The sequence below is a fragment of the Megascapheus bottae genome, chromosome 1 (genome assembly GCF_031878675.1).
Source record: "Megascapheus bottae isolate mThoBot1 chromosome 1, mThoBot2.hap1, whole genome shotgun sequence".
NCBI lineage: Eukaryota > Metazoa > Chordata > Mammalia > Rodentia > Geomyidae > Megascapheus > Megascapheus bottae.
The window spans coordinates 70181001-70199457 of NC_143509.1; the positions used below are offsets into that span (position 1 = coordinate 70181001).

Genomic DNA, 18457 nt, shown 5'->3' on the forward strand with positions numbered 1-18457 from the left:
ATTTTGCTTATGTCCTTAATACCTAAGTACTTATCTTTCTAGTTTTTTTTTTTTTTTTTTCCTTGTGGGTCATGGGTCTTGAACTTGGCCTGGGCATTGTCCCTGAGCTTCTTTCTAGGTTTGTAATGAAAATAGTATTGGCTTTTTTCTAAATTTTGGGAACGATAGTGAATGTTTGATACAAGTTAGCTTTATTTAAGTTTGTTTAATTCAGATAAAGAACGAACTTAGTCTTTTAAGTGTTCCATATTGCTCACCAATTTTTTTAATGGTTTGGTGACCTGTTAGGCTATACCTTGTTTTGGAAAATTTCTACTCATTAATATTCAACCTAAAATTGAAAGAACTTGGTAGGACATGAGCTGCTTCCTGTGCACATTCAATTTATTTGCGTTGTATGGAGAGGAAAAGGCTCAGCAGATTTTTGTGACCTTTAAAAGAATAATTGCTATGTGTTAACAAAGATCTTTTACTTACCACCCAGCACTGACTTTTTAAAAAATGATATCTTAACTAGTTGGTCCATCAGTTCATATAAATCAATCAGTAGAGTCTACTTTTGAAGTGGAATTTGGTGAATATTTGAGAATATACAGTTTCCTACATAGAGATAAGTTTACTGTTGAAATTTTGTTTGTATGCTGAATTTAGTTGGGGGATTTTTTTTTTTTCATTATCTTTGCAATGCTGGTGATTGTAACCAGGTCTAGAATCCCAGGCCTTGGTTGAGTTTGATGAGACCTTTTTAGAGACATGTTTATCTTAGCAAATATGGAAGCTTATTCATTAATTTAATGGATGCTACTATGTAAGGTCACATCAAAACAGATTAAAACTCTCTCCTAATTTCTGAGCACATTTCACCAACTTAGTTCATGAACGTAGTAGGTCCTCCCTGTTAAATGCAGATCATAAGAATAGGGAAAATAATGATTCATGTGACTTGCTCCTTCTCTGTAAAGATTAATCTTTTTCCTCTCTCTATGTTTTCCCCATTGTTCTCTCAGTCTTTTGTCTGTTCTCCTTAAAAATCATGTGTTGTCAGCAGTTCTGTGGATGTAAGTTAGGAAAGGGAAAAATGCTACTGATGAAACAAATTAGTATGTGTTCTCAGAGAATGATTAGCTCCTCCCTTAGGGACTGGAAGACATCTTCATGGGGGATGAGGAAGACTTTGAAAGCATCCCTGTGGAAAAGGCCCTTGCAGTCTGAACCATATCACATGCAGAGATGTTGAATTCAGGTGTTGTTAGGTCTCTTATGCCAGAAAGTAACACCTGAGTGTGGGAAGTTGGATCCTGAGCAGAGATATCATGAAAAAAAATATTTTAGATTGTTGGATCAGCTTCAGAGAATGAATGCCATGGTCAGAAATGGAGATATACAAAAATTAGGGACATTTATTTCAACTGATACATGAAGACGTGATCATGGGAGAAGAGGGGAAGACATGTTAGAGGTAGTACATGGAGACTGAGAAATGGATCAGTGGTCCTGACTGTTGGCAGTGAGCCGTGAAACAGAACTCAGTGTGGTGGTGTCTTTGGAGTTGGATGAACACTGGTGAGGAGGAGCTGATGAAGATCATGGTGATTACTTTTTGAGGTAGTTGGTGTGAAATTGTATTAGAGATGGTATGTTTTATCAGTGTATTCAGGGTGAGGAAAAAAGGAAAGACTTATATGGTAGGAAACGATTTTTAAGTCAATTCAGGGTTCCTTAAAGGTAAGTGATTTTATTTTGCTAATAGCTAGTTAGTCATTTTAAATGAAAAACTGTATATTTCATTTTATTCCTTTTCTCTTGAAGTTTAGAGTATATTTGCCCTTACAAAACGTCATAATTTAGATTGATTGTATTTGAAGTGCTGAATTTTACTTTTCCCTACCAACTACTTTCAAGTTTGAAGTGTCATTTTTTTAAAACTCATAAACGGTGCATGTTTGTTTCTGTGTACAAGATACGTAACGTATATTCATATGATTATATTTACACTTAATTTCTTTCTGTACGTTTGTACTCTAGAAGATTAGCATGTAATAAGTCCCATGAGTGAATTGCTGATTTCATGGAGTTAAGGTATAACTTAAGAGGAAAACATAGGTTTTTTGGTAGTATTTTCAGCATTCTTCCAAAATATATCTCTATGGTTGAATGTTTTGCTATTTTCATTAATTGATACTTGCTTTAAATATTTTTAAGCAGGAATACATTCTTAATTTTTTCAGGAATTGAAACATGTATCTTTAAAAAAAATACAGGGGCTAGGAGTGTTGCGTGATGGTAGAATGCTTGCTTAGCATGCACAAAGCCCTGGGTTCCATTCCTTGGAACCATGTGAACAGAAAAGGCCAGAAGTGGTGCTGTGGCTCAAGGATAAAGCCTTGATAAAGCCTAAGTACAGTGTTGAGGCCCTGAGTTCAAGCCCCAGGACTGGAATACAAAATGACAATGAAAAAATTAGTAACCCCTTCAAGGGGTATAGCCTAACAAGCCTAAATTCATTCCAATATCTGAAAGTGTTATCAATTCTGTTATGTTAATCAACCACTGGGTTTTTTTAATTTGATTTTCACTACCCTTTGGAACTAACCTCCCCTGCTATCCTCAGTTGGAATAATAGAACAAGTAATTAAAGCTGCCGCTTCAAAGAATTCTAGGGCACAGAGGAGTGCACAATTGAGGTACATCCCTGTGGCAGCATCAACTTCTGGCTTGGGAAAGGCAGAAGGCAGAAACAGCCGAGTGATCCAGGTGGTCTCTCTTAACTGAGGCTTGAGGATCTTAAGGATCCTGAGGAGGTGGTCCAGTCCAGGAAAATAAACAGTGCCTGGCTTTATGGTACTCTAGACACTTTAAAAGGAGCTGCATTTAATAGCAAGTAATAGTTATAGTGAAGATCTTAGACATCCAAACTGCCTCACAAAGATAAATCAGTGGGAGTTTGAAAAATAAATTCCAGGCTTCATAAATTCACAGCCTCTCTTCTCAAATACTGAGCCTAAAGCAATAAATAGAGGTTCCATAATTATTCTACAAATTGTGTATTCTAAATCTCCAGGGTAATTATCACAACTAAAAATTACACATTACAATAATCACAACTAGCAAATTACCTTGAATTGCATGCTCAGTCAATATCTTTCAGCAACAAAATTTGTACATAAAATGACTGTGCATGAGAGCTATTTATCAAGTACTTGTTAGCAAGGCTCTATGAAGACTGTGCTGATTTCTTTAATTTAGTGTTCATCAACACTACAGGTTTCGATGTTATCTGCCTCAGTGGGGAAGTCAGTGAGTTCTCCTATTCTTAGAATAAGGCAATAAAATTATACTGTCAAAATGGCTACTATATCAAAGCATGTATACTATATGTACAATATGTGTATAGAAATGATATAAATTTTCTTCTCATGTTAATTCCTTTGCTCTTTGATTATTTTCTTCTCATGTTAATCCCTTTGCTCATTTTATTAATTTCTTCTCATAATTAAGTAAAGAATTAAGTGTCTGTAGAATATAATTGTATTCCCAAGTTTTGTTGAGAAAGAACAGTTGCACATCTTTCCACTTCCTTTTTCTAAGTATCTCTCACATGAGTGATTCTTGTGGATAGATACTTAAGGGCTTTGCGCATATTTGTCTTAGTTTGGTCTTGGCAAATTCACCTTGTTACCCTGTGACATTTGAATTGGGAGTGAGCATTTGTTTTTTGAGACTTTTTGTTTGGGGTTTTGATACCCATGCAAGTTTGACTCATGTTTTGAGTCAGCCTCTCTGGAGAATAGTGTTTCCTAACAGTTTTGGCCTAGTTACCTTAAAAAGTCAGTAATGATAGGGGTTCTTTCTGCCTGAAAGGTAAGACATGAAGTGGCAACTGTTCTAACTGGAAAAGACTGGGGGGAAAGGACACTGGTGCCTGTAATGCCACCACCCACCTAGGTAATTATAGATCCTCTGCGCAAAAATTGCAGGAAGGAATGAGATCAGAGGCAAACTGTGAAGAAAGGCAAGAATATGACATCATTATGGTGTGTGGACTTTTGTAAGTGTGCCTCTCCTTGAGACATTTCTGACTTACGTCACAACTGGTAGTTTACTTTATGAGATGGTCTTACAAAATTCATTGTAGTTCAGCTCATTATTTGGATTTTACACTTTTTTGTATAAATTCACACACCACGCTTCTATTTGTATATTTTAAGTCACATCCTTATCTTTTCAGGATTCTTCTGTGGTTAATAGCTCAACGTGTCAGGCTGACACAGGTGGAGTCTTAAAGTTGGCAAAATATATATAGTAGTACATTTTTGAATGAATTCTGCTATCTTTAAATTCTTGTCATATTGTGGTACTGTTTTAGCCACCAAGTAGCTTAGTGATATACTTACCCATGCCAAAAATATGACAACTCATAACTAAGGTGTCTTCAAAAGGGGTAGTGGGTAAGGCCTAGCATGATGCAGGAAAACCATTAGCTATTCTTCCTCTACACAGTAAAGGAAGGCCATCTCAAACAAATGAACGCAATGATGTGGTTAAGTACATCAGACTTCTTTGTAAAATGAAAGTTAAAAATGTTCAGACCTGTCTTGGTGTCTAATGCTTATTTGAAATGCTCTATGACTAATTTGACTAGCCATTTGTTAGAGGATTTTAACCTTTGAATTCATTATTTAAGTAGCTAACACATTTTAAATAATATTTAATACATTAAAATATTAAAAATATCATATGCTTTCTCATTAATTCTGTTTTTTGTCACTTTTATAAGTATGGTATTTAACAGAGCAATTAAGTATTTTACTCTCCTATAACTGTTCTTTGCTACCTATTAAAGTTATGGACCATTTATCTGTTAATAATGGCTGCTGCTTTTTATGCTAATTTTCTAAGTGCTCTGAAGGTTATTTTTATTCATAAATCAATATTTTATTCCCAGAGAGTGGGTAAATCTCTTTAAAATTTGGCTGTCAACCTCCTTTTACTTGTGTAAGTATATGTGTGTTTGTAAAATTATCAAATATTTAAGAAATGCATTTTAAGGCTATTTCCAGGAAAAAAGCTGAGCCAGTGTTTTCTCCCTTTTTTTCACATTTTCAAATAATTGTAATTTGTATTTTGTATTTTATTCTTAGTTTCCTCCTATGCTACTATATAGGTATTATACTTGTATTTTCCCAGTAAGGGATTTTCCTCATTTACTTAGTATAGAATTATTAGTAGATGTTATTCGGATATTACTCTGCTCACAGGATTGGTGTTGATGGTTTTGTATATACTTTTTTGCCTAGAAAGTAAATTTGTTTTTTGGCAGGAAACCTCCTATAGCTGGCAAAAGCTTGCCATTTGAAGAACCATAGTAATATATCAGATTCATGTAAGAGACTTTTGAAGGAATGCGATGTCTGTATGACTAAGTATGTTAGAAAGTGTGTAGTATAGAAACACTACATTCTCTCAGTGAATGACTGCATGTTAAAATTACCTGGAGGTTTACAATGACTGATATTCCAGTCATGGCTGCAAAGGTTTTTTTATTGTAATTAGTAAAAGGGTTACATGATATTTGCCAGATAGAAGGTGCATTAATTCACATACATTGATATCCTTTCACATGTCTTGGTACCCATTCCCTCCCCCCCCCACCCGTCTTGGTTTTCCCCCCTTCCCTATCAAATTTCAAATATCCAAATACAAATAAATTCAATATATCAGATAACAAAGTGAGATACTATAATAATATGAGATAACCAAGGGACAGCAAAGGAGATGAAAGCCAACATAGTACATTAAAGACAACAATCATTCATTATATGGCTTTTGTTTCAATATCCTGGAGGTCCTTTCAGTTAGCTTCACATTATATGGCCTTATGTATCAAGATTTTGCTCTATTGCAGATCTCTGCTAGTAGAACCCAAGGTTTCTACTGATTATGATGAATGAGGGAAACCATTGTGCAAAGGTTTTAATGTCATTATTGTAGTGCCTGTGTGGGAAAGTTTATAAAATGGTGTTGTGATCATAACAAAGAAGCAGGCTAAGGACTACTGACCACTCGTTTTCTTCTTGTCAGATGACAAATCTGAGGTCCAAATCATAGACATGAAGTGACGCGCACAAGATTCATAATTCTCATCTTTAGAACTGATAAGGATTATTTACCAGGATAGTGCATATATATATATATACACACACATATATATATAAAAGTATGGTTTTGTGGTCTGAGGAACTAATAAAATTGTAGTGTTGCTCTCCCTAGACAAGAAAAATGACCTATTTTGCTTTCCTAATTTTGAGAGTGTGGCATATGTTAGTTACTGTTTTAGGTATGATATGAGAGAAATTTGGACATAGATATTTTAAAAACATATCATATCCTGTAACTTGCCCTTGTTTTCTGCAAGTAAATTAGTTCAGGAAATAACCGAACTGGGAGTGAGACTACGTTAATTTTATGTTATTAATTTCAAAGCAGGAACAATATATGCTTGTGTTATTATAGGGCTCATTCTCTGGTAGAAAGTTCCATGATCCTATAACTACAATATGTTTGACGAAATATGCATTGATAGCATTAATAGCAGAGTAGAAATTAAAGTAATAGTTTAGGAATATAATTTCCAGTATGCCAGAAAAGAGGAAATACTGAGAAAACATTGTAGTCTAAACTACATACTTTTCAAATGTTAGGGAAATGTGTATATTTGTATATTCAGGAGAGATGAAACATATAAGGTATTTGTTACCTTTCTCCTCACAGCTGATTACTTCCTAACACATAGTACAATACAGACTCTGGTTTTGGACTGCAGCTGTTAACTGTGCATTAACACAGTAGACTTATCTTCCTGTACTCTCTAACTTGCATCTCCATTGACTCAGGTGTGTATAGGAACCATTTATTGAATATCTGTGATAGACACTATGAATTCTTAGAGCAATGATTTGGAAAGTATGGTATGTACTAGTGGAATCATTAAAGAGGGCAGATATCCTTGGAGAACATAAAGAATGTGAGAATGGCCTTCCTATGATTTCTCTCTGCCTAGTAGTTTTTATTTTGGACTTCTGATCTATGTTTGCTTTCTTTGCAAAAGATGAATTTGAATGAAACATTTTAATGTTTATGGATCTCTTAAATGGATACAAAAGTGTCAAGTTCAGGTTCTGAGAATTTTCTTCATATTATACTTTTTTACTTAAAACACAATTTTATGTGTGTTTACTTTGGAGTGTTCATGGGTATTTCTTTGAAGTATATCAATCAGTTTGTTAACAATAGCTTGACTGTTCTAATTGAAAATGAGTGTAAGGAGGATTGATATAGACACCAACAGAGTAAAATCTTGGTAGTGAGAACAATCTTTCATAGTGTGATTACCTATAACTTCAAGCCTGAAAGCCTAAAAATATTTTTTTCTGAAATGATTTTTGCATTTATTATTATTCTAGTCCTTAGTTGTACATTTATTATATTAATATACTGAAAGAAACTTTATAGCAATTGTTCTTTTCCTCTTTAGCTAATGTATACCATTTACACCTAGTTACAGTTTTCACTTTTGGTTCTGGAAATGAGCCCTGGGGCCTGGCATATGCTAAATAATAAACGTGTGAGTCTATACTTGGCTAGATCCTCAACTTTTATTTATTATTCATAAAAATCGAGGACTCAATAACTGCATACCCAAAGCTATGGACATGGTAATGGAAATATAAACATAACTATATAGACATAAAAACCTATGACTCTATAGGCATGATGTCTTACTTCATAAATTAATATGTTTCTATGACATACAAACCCTTAGCCTAATTTTGATTAAGTTCTAAATACTAAGTCCCAGTGATTGTAAATAGAGATACCCTCCTTGAACACTTGTTTGTTAAATTTGTCATTTAAAATATGATGTAAAAATCAACATTAATAAATTCTTTAATAAAAAATGTACACTTAGCCCCAAAGTCTTTCTTTCCATGTTTAAGTATTGCCTTCTATAACTTCAACGTAAAATCCTATAGGGTTTTCCTGTTCTTTATTCTGTCTTTTTTTTTTTTTTTTTGGTGGGTCTTGGGGCTTGCTTGAACTTGGACTGGGTGCTGTCCCTGAGCTCTTCAGCTCAGGGCTACCACCGTACCAGTGGGCCTAGGTGCTGTCCCTGAACTCTTCAGCTTAAAGCTACTGCCCTATCCTCAAGCCAAGCCCCATTTCCTGTTTTCTAGAAGTTAATTAGAGATAAGAGTATCAGGTTCTTTTGTGCCTGGACTGTCTTCGAACCTTGATCCTCAGATCTCAGCCTCCTGAGTAGCTAGGATTATAGGTGTGAGCAACTGCGCCTGGCTCTATTTTGTCTTTTTATACTTGGCTCTTTTTCTGCAATTATTCACTTACAGGATGTTTTTTGGGTCCTTGTTCCTTTATTTTTTTTTTTCTTATTTGAAAAATCAGTAAACAGTTAACTCCCTGGAGATATCATGTTACCTTTTTTTTTTAAAAAAAACAAACAAACAAACAATATTGACATTTATTTTAAAAAGGAGACTGTCTTCTACTGTTTTAATCAACTTACTAGCTACGACATCAGTGCCTCCCTAATATCTCGTCCTCCCTTATACAAGTCTACCAAGAGGCAGGGGGTTTTGACATGTAAGTTTCAGCTTTTCATTTGAAATCTTGTGTGTATGCATGAACTCTTGTCACTCAAATCATCATCAATGGGGAAGAAACAGGTAGTTCCTGGATTTTAGAAGAGGAAGTCATCACCCTGAGGGAACTCCCCTCACACCCCTAATTTCCATCTTTAACATCTGGTTCTGACTGCAGATGGGGGTTGGGGAGAGAGACCAAAACAGCCTGAAATCTCCATTCAGCCTGCTCTAACACCAAACACTTTGATCTCTGTTAATTTTTCTGTTCTTATTATGGCCTATAGGATCAAGTATTTTATTGATGATTTGTAATTGCAAAACCCAAAGCTTTGACTAATGTGTGTTTTACAGTTGGACGAAGCATTTATAATGTGACATGTCAACATTTCATGTCTCTAGATAGGGTTAGATGTAAGCATTTTTGAGTGAAAGTCTGAAGATATTATTGTCGAATCTTGTGTGTTTATCTAATTTTATAAGCAAAATAAACAAAACCCCCAAACAGTCAAGCCCTAGAAACTGTTCTTTCATCTACTAATATATTCTAAACTTTCATTTTTTACTCAAATAGGTAATTAACCTGAGTGGAATTCAGAGCACAGGGAGATACATCTGCTTTTTTAAACTCCTTTTTTTGAAAGAAAATATATATAGGCTCTATTATATCCTCAGTCAACAGAACAATTTTACAGTTGAATTCTTGAAAGGTAGATGGTTTCCATTTTGCTGAGATTATTCTGTAGATGTGCATGCATAAAGAAAGTGTGTGCTTCCTTCATATAGTTGCCTGTCCATTAAGGAGTTGTAATGATGGAAATGAGTTGTTCTGGGCATCTTCACCACATAGCACTTAAATGCAGTTCAATAACTAGCACTTCCACGTCTTCTGCATTGTACTAGGAGTAGCTAAGGAAATTGGAGGCTGGCTACACTGATGAAACTGGGAGAACTTCCATTTTCCAATATTTTTTCTGGTTAAGAGTGCCGAACAGGGAGATGAGTCTGGAAGGTCAGGTGTCACTCAACCATATTACAAACTTGAATTCCTAGGCTCTTTTACCTACATGGCTTAACCTATTTATAACATAAATCTGGTAGCAGTTTTTTAATGGGAAACTAATTGTTTAATGGCCAAGTTTATTATGTAAAGCTAGTAGTAGAATCTTTCAGTGGGAGGAAAATGAATTGAGCAACAAATTAAAAAAGAATAAACCTACAGTGTTATGAACTCACTATATAAATTGGAAAAAACTCAATAAAATGAGCCAGCCCTCTTTGTTATATTAGCCCCAGTCGTGGACTTTAGTTAACAGTGAAATTGTAAAATTTCCCTACTTTGCTTTAGGAAGTAAGTTGTGTGAGAAAAACAGCTGACTATGAGCACATCTTTTTAAAAAACTTTAATTTTGTATTGTATTTTATTATTGCCATATTGTATAGAAGGGTTACAGTTACATTTGTCAGGTAATAGGTACAGTACCTTTTGAACATTGATGTCACAGGCCAATACATATCTGAAAAAGTTAGCATTGAGAAAACTGTTTAGAATTGTTAAGTGTTAAGAAATTTCCTCTTTACCCAGAGAAGGAAAAAAATAAAAACATTCCACACAGTCACATTCAGTATACCTCAATCCAGCTAGATTCCATCTCATTTATTTCATTATCATGTTCTTTCTGGTAGCTCCTGACATTGTAATTTGCTCATTTTCATTCTGGTGTAATGCTCTACCTGGTCAACATTTCATAATTTATTGATTCTGTAGATGAGACTTGTCTTGAGTGATAGTAAAAAGCATGTTTTTGTACATATGTCTTGGTGAACATATGCATGAATTTCTTATGGATATATATCTTAGTAAAATTTCTTCCTTGTCGGGTGTGCACATACACTTTTTATGGAAAAAATGTATATGTATACACACATAACAAATTCAGGTATTTATATTGTATCTGTTAATGTTTTGAGCATTTAAATATTAAGTATGAGAAGCCAGGCATGGTGGCTCGCATCTGTAATCCTAGCTACTCAGGAGGCTGAGATCTGAGGATCAAGGTTCAAAGCCAGCCCAGGCATAAAAGAGCCTGAGACTCTTATCTCTAGTTAACCTCTAGAAAATGGGAAGTGGGGCTTGGCTCAACGGTAGGGTGGAACCTCGAGCTGAAGAGCTCAGGGACAGCACCCAGGCCCAGAGTTCAAGCCCCACGTTACCCCCCAAAAAATTAAGTATGAGGTATTAATTGATTAGCACACTAGCAAGAATTATATATACATATTGGGGGAAATTATAAGGGGATATATAATTTTAATATGAGCAACTCAGAGACTCAGTTCCAGTCCAATTGATCAGTAATGTAAGCTGTTTGTTTGTTTGGGGCTGCACCTTGATAAATATGAAGATTAAAATTATATCTAAGGTTCCATTCAACCCTGTAATCCTGTGGTTATTTTTAAATATTCTGAAAAATAGTGCTACAGTATTTTTTCATAAATAGCTGCTATTTCTGGTGAAACAAGACTATGCAGTACAATAACTATATGATTTTATTATTTTTACAATAATTAAGTAGTATTTGGATACAGAGCAGTCTAACTGAGGTTTTCAATAAACATGTACGACTTTGTATTAGACTAATTACTTTTCTCTCTTTGCATGGCAACAACTGTCAAGTTAAAAAAATTCTTGTTGAAATGATTTGCTAGATTAAGCTTTTATGTCCATATATAATCTAATTCTTTATAAGCTTCCATTTGAACTCATTGAATTAAATGCAAACCATTCTCTGAGCATATTCTCAGTGTTGTCTGGGTATATTTGTTTTGATAGTTTGTTTTTTTTACTTCAGGTAGCTTTCCGATTTCTGATAAGTCAGTTTCAGAGTTGAAAAAAGAATGGGCTGATGTTTCACAGGTAGATAATAAGTAGTAAGATGTATTCAATTGTCAGCCACAGTGGCTCACACCTATAATCCTAGCTACTCAGGAGGCTGAGATCTGAGGATCAAGATTCAAAGCCAGCCCAGGCATTAAAGACCTTGAGATTCTTACCTCCTGTTAACCACTAGAAAACTGGAAGTGGCACTGTGGCCCAGGGGGTAGAGAGGTAGCCTTGAGCTAAATAAAGAGCTCAGGGACAGCACACAGGCCCAGAGTTCAAGTCCCCTGACTAACTCCCCCCAAAAATATTTAGTTAAGTTTCCTTTTACAAATCTTGTGCTGGTTTCCTCACATGATTGTCTTTGTTGACAGTAAGGACAGAATAGGCACTGCAGATAGTTTAGCTCAAAAGTTAGAGAATCATGGCAGTGTGTACATTTCCCACACCATGATCACATGGTTTTCCTTGTCCTTCCCACAGGAATTCCTCTGTATCCCTGTAGGCCCTGAAACTGGTATAAGGCACAACTATGTGGAAGAGCTTTTTCTGAAACTTTGCCCTTGCTTTTGCACTATCAAAGTGTTATTTAGTGACAAGTACATAATATATTTTGTGGTAGCCTGTCTTTGTTACTCTTCTACTTGCAGTGACAAAATGTCTAACAGAACAATTTATTTGACACAACATTTTGGAGGGTTACCATTGGCCCAATTTTGTGGGCAGAACATGGTGACTGCTACATGGTAGAGAAGCTTCTGTGCTTCCTAGTGAACAGGAAACACCAAGAGAGAGGAAGTGGAGCCAGGTATAAACTTGAGATGCCTGCCTCTAGTGGTCTATATTTCTTCCTAGCTAGATACTACCTCCTAACTTTCCAAAGCAGTGCAGTGCAGTGCTGGGGAAAAGGGGTTGTATAGTGATGAGAAAAAACCTTCCAAACGTGAGCTTGTAGGGAACAGTTCATATTCAAACCTCAGCAGAGGCCTGTGTCAGTTCTTCCTAATTTTGTTATATATTTCAAGAGTCCTTTAAGAGTGTTATGAAAACTTTGGCTTAGAGATTACATTCTTCTCTCAGTTATTTTATACAGAAAGGCTGGCTTCTCAGCATGACATGTTTTCAGACTAATAGTTAATTTTACCATGTTCTTCCTGTCCTTCCTTCTCTCAGGTGCCAGAATGTAGTGGCATTCTGTTGGGATTCTGCATCAGTGCCTTTCAAACTTCATCACTTCTTGGTCTTGCTGCATTCTGTGGGGCTGTGTTCCTCACCCCATCTCAGACTACATGCAATGTCATGTCATTCTCTCTGATAAGTGATTATCCTGACAAAAGGAGATAGCGGAGTCTTATGCTAGTGGGATAAGCCAGGAGGCCCTTGATTACTCTTTAATCACTAAGCAGCCAGAAGAATCAGATCTAGGGAAGAAGGTGTTTCTCCAGTACATTGGCAGATGTGTTTTATTTTCCTGCTGGCAGATCTTACCTTTGTTTCATCATTGCCAACAGGAAGGACAGAAGCAGGCATTCCAGATGGTCTGCTTGCATACAGAAATTTGAGAGGTTAATGGATGAGGGTGTATTGAGGGGCATTCATTTGCTCCTTTCTCAGTTGAAGTATAGGTGAGCCATGTGTACATGGAACCAGGGATGTGCTGGATGGACATCTTGTATTTACTGTGGTTGGAGGAAGAAAGGAAACAGAAGCTCATTCTCTGCCCTCTGGCAAGATATTAGCCCATCCGAGTTTAATTTTTCTCCCAGGAGAGAAATATGGGGATAAACTGGGGTGTGGTGAGGAGGAGATTATCCCCCGATACCCATATTTAGAAAAGGGTAAAGTACAATCTGTTCCAGCCTTCAAGACTAAGGATGTTTTTTTTTTTCAAGGTTATTGAGCAAGAAGGATGACAAATGAAAATCCTGTAAGTGTGCTTGAGACCTATCCTAAAAGAGAAGCACAATCACTGAAAAACAATGATGTTCCTGTCCACTTGTGCCTTCATCAGTCTCCCAGGAAATTAGGGTGTCATAAGAGGCACTAATAGATGTGGAGTGTGGGTCAGTGAATTGGGTGGAGTTTTTTTACAAAGTTCTGAATAGCAGATAAGATCTTGAGGCTACTTTAGATGAAATGTTACTTAGAGGAAAAACAGTAAAAAAAATTAAAGGTTCTGCTAGTTCCTTTTGCATTTATTAAAATGTACATTCTTTAAAGTGTACACTAAGCACAAGGGGATTTTACTAAAGTACATTTCTGACTTAGCAATTCTGAGGTAGATCTGAGGATTTTGTTGTTGTTTTAGGGCTTGAATCTTTGGTCTGGGTGCTGTCCCTAAGTTCTTTAGCTCAAGGCTAGCACTCTATCACTTGAGCTATATCACCATTTCTGGTTTTCGGGTGGCTAAGTGGAGATAAGAGTCTCATGGACCAGGTGCGGTAGCTCACACCTGTAATTCTAGGGTGGCTCACACCTATAATTCTAGCTACTCAGGAGGCTGAGATCTGAGGATCAAGGTTCAAAGCCAGCCCAGGCACATAAGGACCTGAGATTCTTATCTCCAATTAACCTCTGGAAAATGGGAAGTGGGGCTTGGCTTAAGAGTAGGGTGTCAGCCTTGAGCTGAAGAGCTCAGTGACAATGTCCAGGCCCAGGCCCAGGGGTTGGGTGGCCTTGAGCTAAAGAGCTCGGGGGACAGTGCCCAGGCCAAGTTCAAGCCCCATGACTGGCCCCCCCCCCCAAAAAAAAAAAGACTCATGGACTTTCAGGTGAAGTCTGAGGTTTGAGTATAGTAGTTATACATGGATTTCAATACTTAGCATCACACATACTTCCATACGCTTAATTTTTTCTTTTTTATATTTTCAATATAAAAAGATAATATTAATACTATTCATATGAATAGTATCATCCCCTGTGGTAAATACCATACAGTTTTTTTATGAGAACAGTATTTAAAAAAATAGATATTGACAGGATCCAAACTAAGTACAACTACCAACAAACATACTGGAATCATTTCCAGTTAGAAACGAAATGCTGTGCATTGCATTGCCATTTTCATCTTATGAAACTGTTCACCTATGGGTGTCACCAAACAGCTGTCTGAAAGACAGATTTTTTTATTGTCAGGATAATGTCAGGGTTCCAGATACATTGGTCAGGTAGTAGGCACATTACCTCTCGCACATTGACACCCCTTTTCATGTTTTTGTCCCCATTTCCCTCCTCCCAACCCTCCCAATCATCTTGTTTTTCCTCCCTTCCTTTTCCTATGTCAAATAAATGAAGGAATGAATGAATGTATATGCAATATACCAGATAACACATTATATGTAGTAACAACATGAGATTAACCCTAAGGGCAAAAAAAAGAGAAGAAAAATAAAAATAAAGAAAATAGCACATTAAGAACAACAATCACACAAGATAAAGCTATTGTTTCCATATCCTAGAAATCCTTTCATTTAATCTCATTCTATGTGACCTTATGTATGTAGGTTTTGAGCTATTGTAATCCTCTGCTAGGAGAGTCCTAGATGTGAATTAATTAGTACAATGAGGGAAACCATTGAGCCTTTGTTCCTTTGGGTCTGGCTTACTTCACTTAATATGATTTTTTCCAAGTCTTTCCCTTTCCTTACAAATTGGGGGGGATGTCATTCTTTCTGATAGCAGCATAGAATTGAAATACAGATTTTTGTGATAGATTTTGATATAGGAAATGCAGCTTCCATAAAATTCAGTGGATAAATAAATGTATGAGTAATAAGCTACAGCTTATTTTTACAGAATAGACTACAGGATCCCTAGACTCAGATAGGGTAATTTGGAGATTTTGAAGAATTACCTACCTACCAGGTAGAAGCATGGTATTTGATTGAATATTGACAATGTGCCTTTGGGTTTGATCAAACTCAATGTTCTGTTTTCAGTCATGCAAAAGGGATACATTTCATTACCACATTAAATATTTAACTTGTGACTCATATCTAGAACTGAGGGAATTAGTGGTGGTATTTTTAAATGGAGACATAACTTTGCAGAAACACATCAACAATGTGATCTCCAAGTCCTTTTCAAATGGTAATATTCCAGGGGCCAAGAGTCTGCCAAAGCAGAACATCTGTTTCCAAGACCCAGGCTTCTGGTGTATTCTTCTCTATGCACCATTGTTTTCTTTTTCTTTTCTTCTCAATTTGTTAAGCTAGATTTTGTTCTATCAAGGACACAGAGAATATATATGCAAAATTTACTTGTAATCTTGACAATTTGGATAATGGCCTTGGGATTTGTGATAATTAAGTGGTACTTGGTGTAGTATTTGAAAATGTTTTTCTCTTTGTGTCCTGCTCTTGCCCTGCACATCCTTTTTCTTGCCCATGTAGTCTTCCCTTGGGCAATAATTTCCTGTATCCCTTTCTAAATTCTACATCCTTGAGCATTAGAAGCTGATTGTAGGCTTGTGCTGGTGAAATGGGCAGGCTTGGGTGGGAGGACTTTGTTTGTTTGTTTTTTAAAATTTATCCTATAATCTTGCTGCCTTAATCAGCCTCTTGCCTAAATGTCTATCACTCCAACTCTGCAGTTCATAGTACTTTCACAATACTGTCATACTAGTATCCTTTTTTTTTTTCCTACCAGCTTGCTGCTTTTATCATCTGAATTTTCTCAGCTTTCCTTAACTCTGAAAGGCCTGCAAGTTGAACATTTTTTCCTTTTAGCACCTATGTTCTGGAAGCACATTGAATGTACAGTAATTATACTGTATCATGTACAGTCCCACTGGACTGTACAGACATGGATGGATGGACTGCTGGGCATCTTTTGTCCCACATGAGATCTTAGCAGGTCTTCAGAGAATACTCATTAAGTGAATAAATTAATTAGAAGACAGTTGCATTTATATATGTAGATCATAACTCCCATGCATATAATACCATTTTGAAAATAGGGAGAAGTGATGTTTCTGTAAGCAAATCAGGCTTTTGAACAAGATGGAATGAGCTGGATGAATACTGAGCTGAACACTGCAGACCTCTGAGCTGCTGTAGAACCTGATCTTAATGAATTATTTGTAACTTCCTCCTCTTTTTTAATATTTAATTTCTTAAGATATAATTAAGCATGAAACAGTGAACGAAGAAGGAAGAATTTTCTAAATCCTTACATAATCTCTTAAATGTTTTATTGCTTAGCTTTAAGGTTATTAATATTTAAATTATTATGATTTTCCTTATTTCCATTAAACTACAAATGACTGGTGTCTCTAGGTGAGACATAATGTTTTTGTTTTTTTCTGCCTAGGGAATTAATTAAATCTGGTGAGCCTTGGCTATAGCAATGCATCTATTGAATAACCATTTCACATAAAATGTTTACATAGGTGGTCAAGAACATTGGTTCTTTCATCAAGATTTTCAAGTGTCTTTTCAAAATTGTACAGTGATGGTTCAGGTACAGTTGGGAAACTGAAGAAATATGCTAAAATGTGTTCATTTTCACTGATGACATGTCAGAGATTGTTAATAGTGCATGACTTTTAAACACAAACGCTAGTGAATTAATTAGACAAAGCATCATCCAGGTTGATTTTCTTATCTAAACACATGTCAAATCTAGTTTTACTAAATTGTCCACGGAAAACACATGATTTCAATAGCAGCTCAATTAAGACTCCTGTAAAATCTATACATATTTTGTGTCTCTGCTATTAGGGAACTCTGTACCTTTCTCAGTACTTAGGGCTTTCAAATATTAACTCTTGTTATGTCAGTACAAATCAGTAGATTAGCATAATGGTATCTTCACATGTCAATTCTTGTGTGGTTTTCTAACTAAGCATGTTTTGGAAATTAATCATTGTCGAATTCTGATTCACATTTCAGTAGAATCTTGTCCTTTTAGGATACTCTAAATTTCCTTAAAAAAAAAATAGTCCAGCTGTTTGTTTGGTGGGGTTGTGTCAGTTTCTTAAGCCATTTATCTGCTGCTGTATGGCAAACCACTCTAAGACTTAGTGACTTAATTTCAAACGAGTTGTTATGTGCAGAGTTTACTGTGTGGGTTGGATAGTTCTTTTTGTTGATGTGATACTGACTGTGGTGTTGGGTCAGCTAGAAGATCCATTGCCTCATATGCTTAGCATGTGTAGCCAGAGGCTCCTGTGTTAGTTTGTGCCTGCTTCTTGGGCTTCCTCACATCATGGTGTTCAAATCCATGTACACTTCTCAAAAGTCAGAGGAACTACTGTAGACATAGTAGGAAATGTTCTGACTCGGTTCAAGTAATTTAGGCTACTATTTAGTATAATTTCTCCCATTTTCTGTTAACCACAGCAAGCTATATGAAATTCCACAAAGGAGAGGAGAAGTAGATTTTACCATATGATGAAAATGACAAAATTAACTTTTTTAAAATTAATGCTGTATTCTAATTTTATTGTATCAATATTTTTTTTTTTGCCAGTCCGGGGCTTGTGCTCAGGGCCTGAGCACTGTCCTTGGACTTTCTCAAGGCTAGAGCTCTACCAATTGAGCCTCAGCACCACTTTTGGCTTTTTTCTAAGTATGTGGTACCGAGGAATCGAACCCAGGTCTTCGTGCATGCTAGGCAAGCACTCAACCACTAGGCCAAACTCCCGGCCCGACAAAATTAACTTTTTGAAATCTTTAACCTCTCCAAATACTACAGGTTATGTACTGGTACAATTTCCACATAAAAGGTGGAAAAAAAGCAAAAACCAAAACCCTGGGCTATCAGTAAGTTAGAACAAAAAATTATGCTAAAAAGAGAAGTTTCAGAACTCAAAGCTATCCTGTTGCTAAGTCATTTATACTTGAAGTTATTTGTGGCTTTGATTCTCAAGTTAGGGCTTTTAGCCATGGTAATATAAGGACTTCAGTGGAAAAGGTACTGA

The 18457-nt window shown here is 36.0% G+C and overlaps 1 protein-coding gene across 7 annotated transcripts in view; it reads left to right on the forward strand.

The window, feature by feature from the left end:
• The window catches only part of Cblb (Cbl proto-oncogene B), a 174138-nt gene that overhangs the window by 59479 nt on the left and 96202 nt on the right, over window positions 1-18457 (forward strand). The gene's annotated exons all lie outside the window — the stretch shown is intronic.